Genomic DNA, 6,006 nt, shown 5'->3' on the forward strand with positions numbered 1-6,006 from the left:
TGGTTGAAAGGTCACCTGTTTTTTTTTTTGTCTAATAAACACAAAATAACTAAAAAACAATAACAGCAACAGCAAAAGCCATATCGAGCAGGCCTGAGAAAACTTTTCCCCCATGAGAGCAGGCCTTTTTACTTTTCCTCTCTGCATCGTTGCCCGAGCTGCTGAAAGACGATCAGGTCCCCGAAGACATTCTCCGTCTCCTCAGTGGGAGTGAGAGGAAACTGCATCTGACTGAAGAGAGCCTTCAGAGAGAGACTCCGGTGTACAAGTGGAGCAGACATCTGTTATGCGGAATGGCATCTAATTTACCTTTTGGTGCAGAGGGAAAAACAAAGGATAGGAGGGAGGGAGGGAAGTGTAGGGTTGGGAATGGCAATAGAGGTCTGTTTGTTTGCTACTGCCTAATACATGCAATCACATCAACCTGTGACATTTTCTATTTACATTTATGCCCCATGAATTCAACCTACAGAGGAAGTGATATTTTATAATACTTTTTTGTCTGGAATGAGTAGATATAATACCATGACTGTGTATAGAAAGAAAAGAAACTCCATTGAAGAATACATTTAAGGCACCAAAGCCTAGTCCAGAACTGCAATGAGCTCTTAGCACCAAGGTTCCTGTCAAATTAATAACATACAGCAACAGAGATATCACAGATGGCGCCTTTTGAATGCCTTTTGTAGTCGCCCATGTTGTCTGTGAGGTAGTGAGCAGCCTGTTGAATTGTCAGAGGACAGCTGTGTAATGGCAGGTCCTTCACGTGGACAACAACAGAGCAGGCTAATGAACACTGAGTAAACCATAGTTGAAGAATGAAAGTGAGCAGCCGAGGCAATTGTATTCAATTGTACAAAATAAAAGATAAAATAAAATGAATTATCAGTTATTTCTTTAACACATTTTTTTTAGCCTGAGTATATCTAGTATAGGTTTATTTTATACTGTTTGGTTTTCTTTTAAGGCTTTGGTTTCTCTCCCTGGACTGTCTCAAGCCGAACATCTAAAATATATTTTTTAGTATGAAAGGAGTACACATCATAGACAATAACCTTATTATTTTTTTCTATGGTCCTCTTGGACTTCACCTGAAAATATGTCTCATTCTCCTTGTGTGCGAAACAGAGAAATTGTGTTGTTCAAATGATTCTCTTTTTTACATAATTATTCTAGAGTTCCATGAATCATCAGCAATGATCAATAAATCATTCATAAGTAATAGCCTCGTTATTAAAAATAACTCCATATCCCTAGGACTAGCCTCTCTCTAAGAATTTACCTATTTCAGTAGCTTGACATGCACTTTAAGGGTCAAAGGTCATCCATAGATGTCCACTGTGGGGTCAGCTTCATTAGGTGTTAATGACCCTCCCTGAGGGCAAGTTGTCGGCTGTGCTGTCTGCTCCTGTGTTTCTTTTTTGTATTTAAAGGTAACCTGTTCCCTAAGATCATTAAGAAAGTGTATCAATTCCAGCTCTTTGAATCTGTTCATCTGGCAGTTTCTCCACTCTCTCTGTCTCCTTCGTTTCCAGAGACGTAACATGACTGAACCACCAAGCAACTTGGATCCAAAGCAACTCAAAACCTCATTGAACTGGCTCTGCCGAACACATGGTGGAATCAATGAGAGGGCCCATTCATTAAGCAAACTGTCACCAGGAGGCCGTTCAAATGGAAAATAGCATATACAAGCATGTAACACAGGAACTTGGATTTATTCCCAGTAATATGTAATTAACGTATGCTACGTGTCTTTGTTCTTCCCTTCATCTGCTAATTAGAGAGGAAACTCGGGTGCAAATCCTCTCCGCTTCGCTGGAGGAATGCGGCTCTTGCAGCCAAAACCAAGTGTTTTCTCCTAATTTGAAGCTTGCCTGTCAAAGTAGAGAAGGCCTCATATTAAACCAATCACAGGCTGTATGATTTGGCGTCCATTCCGGCAATTCTGATAAACAGACAACAGCAGGACTGTGAGTGTGAAGGGCACCTTTTGATGTTCAATGCTTTGATTCCAGTTCCCCCTTGAGCTGACCGAGTTCTTGTTTGCAGGGTACGATTGAGATTCAATTCAACAGCTGGTCTCTAGTTCAATTACTCTACTGTCAGTGCAGTTCCTTCCAGGGGCATGTTGAACTGCAGAGTTTTAAAGAGGGGGGGTGGGGGTGGGGGGTGGGGGGGTTAAATTGAGTAAAAAAAATACTCTCTGGCAATAATAGACAGCACATTATATAGTTTAATTGTTCAGTGAAACAAATGAATGACAAATAAACAACTTTCAATATTATAATATGAAGCCTACAGACATAGTCTCTGTGTCTATTTGTAGTTGTTTTGCGTTTCTTTGTGGTCATTTTGCATTGTTTGCAGTCATTTTTCATCTCTCTGAGATTGTTTTCTGTTTCTTTGTAGCCTCTTTGTGGTCATTTTGCATCTCTCTGTGGTCGTTTTGCAACCATTTGTAGTCATTTTGTGCCTCTTTGTAGTCATTATCTAACTCTTTGTAGTCTCTTTGTGATTGTTTTGCACCTGTTTGTAGTCATCTTGCAATTGTTGTCACTGACTTTCCAAATGGAAATGTTAACAGTCCCTCAAGGGTGTGAGCTGTGTCTTACAGTTGATTAGCAGCAACTGTGCTTGATCCTCTTTTTTATAATGCTTCTCTTGTGCTAAAACTGACGTGGTTTCCACAACAGAGATGTATGTTTTGATGTTTGCTTGTTAGCCAAGAGTCCCTCAACTTGTGTCAGACTCTTAACATAATAATTATCGGAGAATTACTTCAGCCTGTGGCTTGTCCAGAACATTCGTGTCTGGTGCTGTATCCGGAGAAAGATCATTTGGTTTCTGGCAACTACAATGGATAGAAGAACTGCATAGTTTTTTAGATTTCCAAAATCATAAAAGTGTCAGACGAAATGTGGTACATGTTAATAAAGGATCTTTACACAGAGTTAAGGAGTCAGACTCAGGTATGTTTCGCTGACAGCAGACTCTCTTCCTCACACTTCCATAGATTGAGGTCAAGGGGGCAACAGATGACTGCACTATCAACTGACCACCAGGACACACCCCACCCACAAAGAAATCACTCTGGTAGGCAGTTGTTTCATTAAATCTATATTTCTTTTCAGGTTATGTTACACTGAGTGATCTACATTTCAGACTGATATATTATTTTGTATCTGATTCAAATCCCACCACAGTCTGGCCAATTCTGGCGAAACAGAAGTGATCATGCATAATAATGTCACACAAAATAGTTTTTCCCTGACCAGTTTGCTCATTAATGACCAATTTAGCTCTATTATTCACAGTAAATGAGTCTATTATACAGGGACGATAACAGATCGTAATCACTTTCCCCCTCATCAGTCTGAGAATAACACTCTACATTAGAGGGTCAAATCACCATAGGTGACCCTGGTGGTGGAATGCACTTTGAACTCTGATCTATGGGCAGGCCAGAGGGCTGCGCCTGACCTCCACAGAGAAGGGCAAGTCGTGGAGCGGAGCAGTGACCAGTGACCAGTGACCAGTGACCAGTTGCTCAAGTCACTTCAGGAGTGAGAGGAGATGTTGTTTGGGTCATTAAAGGGGAATGTGCACAGTAGATGGGCTATGAGAGGCTGTTTTTCTGTGGGAACAGAACAGGCTTGTTTTCAGGATTTTAGCGCTTATTCAGTGGGTTTTCAGTGAATACAAGGGTGGGCAACCTATTGAGGAGCATGAAGTCCTTCAGCTGAAAAATTAAAGAGCTTGGAGTTGCATAGAACACAGCTGTCACTCTGTTTCACTTACAGTACTGCTTTATGATAATATAGCCAGTTTGATGTTTACATACAGTAGATTCTGTTTCACATTCATCATCGCCTTAATTCAACTTTTATATTTGTACCACACTAACAGCATGTCTGTCATGTCTATTGGCCAGTGGGTCCACCACTTTAGACCCTGCTAAAATATCTAAACAAAAATGAAATCAATTGCTGCGAAATCTGGATATTGTGCCGCTGCAAGGTTGACATTTGTGGTTTTGACTGAAATCTATATTGGAAACTATTGAATGGATTACAATGAAATTTGGCTGGAATTACGTTGATGATCAGCTGGCTTTTCTTCTGGTGCCATCATATGGTAACATTTTCAATTTGCCCAATTCTTTGATTTACAACCAAAATACCATCAAACCTAATAACATTCCCATCAGCCTCTCTTTATATTTAGTGTATGCTGGTATCTGCTAAACATGAACAAGTTCACATTGTCATTGTGAGCACGCATGTTAGCATGCTAACATTACATTTAGCTCAAGTCACCACTGTGGGTAAGTACAACAGAGATGCTAGCATGGCTGTAGACTGTTAGTCTTTTTCATGTGCATGAACATGGCCAGTGTGAAAATTCTTGTTATGTTCACTGTAATGGCAGATGCTTATGTTTTATTCATTGTGGTGACAAGCTGTAAAGACTAAGAGAAACTAATGCCGATAAATATTAAAATACACTGACACGAGGATTTTTCTTCTCTGATTTTAGGGAAAGATCTCCAATTTGATTGAATCTGATACATTGGTCTCACACTTTTTGTGGATAGGGAAAATGCAACTTGATAATGTATGGTCCTCAAATAAGCTTTGTGGTAATGTTAAACAGTGCTCCAAAAACATAGTACTGCATGGCGCATGCCAATAAAAGTTTGCTCAATAAATGGTTGTTATTTCAGAATGGACAGTGAAATTTCACAGAAAGAACAAAGAATTCATTTCCATCTGTGTGGACATGCAGTAGGCATTGCAGTAAGCTATGTAACTGCCTGGTAAGAGTTGTGGTTTAAAAAAACTTCCCCTCTGTCCTCCAGCAGTTCCATGCCTGATTGCACCCATGCAGTGCCCTGTAAGGTGGCTGGCAAACTGGCAGGCAGTCCTCAAGCAGCCATTCTTCTCACGCCCGAGTGAGGACACTTGACCTCCTCATGAAGGATCACCAGTCACTTTCATTTGGAGTGTAAAGATCCGAAGGGGTGACATTTGCCCATCCATCCCAATATCCGGGTTTGGCCTAATCCATGCGTGTTTTGATCTATGCAACCTCAGCGGAGCAAGACGCTCACATGGGACATTGACAGGAGGGTCATTGTGTGAGCGATAGAAATGTATCAGGAATGGAGCCAGGGCTTTTTGGATAAAGGCCTGGTCTGCGGACCTGTAGCTGAACCATCTTGTTTGCATATCAATACCTTCAGGCCTGAATAACTTCAGTCAGCTGATGAATGAGAGATTTGCTGCTATCTCAAGTCTCAGGGCTCTTTGCTGCAGAGAGACATAAAGGAAACTTTTCAGCAGCGGGAAACTCGAAGACATAGCTCGCTGGTTCCCGTTACGCACTCCTCATCCATGAATGGGGTTGTGTGACCTGAAGATATTCTATAACTGAAGAGTATGCAGGGTTGAAAATTAACACCACCCACCTGTCAAATGCTTGCAAGTATTGTCCTGAGGTAACCAATTATTGAAAGTCTATTCTAAAAATGTAGTGAGTTGAAAGGTGTTATGAAGCTTCATAGTGCTGAGGGGAACTGCAGGGTGAATTTTCTGTGGGTTATTTACTGTGAGCGTCCCCTTTGACATTATATGCGGTCATTTGATCCATTATTAATATACAAAAAAAATGTCTTTCCCTGCTTAATGACCTCTTCATGGATGTACCTAGTGAGGGATAGTAATAATAATAATAATAATAAACTTTATTTTATAGAGTGCCTTTAAAAGCAGCTTCTCAAAGCGCTGTACATAAAATCACAACTTGATGACAAACCAAGCCTTGATGACATGAGTTTCAACTATAGTCTCACAGCAGGGGGTAGCCGCGTTGCTGTGGTCCTGCTAGCTAGAAGGGGTGAGCAGAGCCACAACCACACCTCAACAGAGCCACGTCGTCGCAGTCAATGGATTGACTCAAGAGCGTGTTGTCACATACAAGCGACAGAGACAGGGGCAGTGAAAG

The sequence above is a fragment of the Micropterus dolomieu genome, linkage group LG14, assembly GCF_021292245.1.
Source record: "Micropterus dolomieu isolate WLL.071019.BEF.003 ecotype Adirondacks linkage group LG14, ASM2129224v1, whole genome shotgun sequence".
Taxonomy (NCBI): domain Eukaryota; kingdom Metazoa; phylum Chordata; class Actinopteri; order Centrarchiformes; family Centrarchidae; genus Micropterus; species Micropterus dolomieu.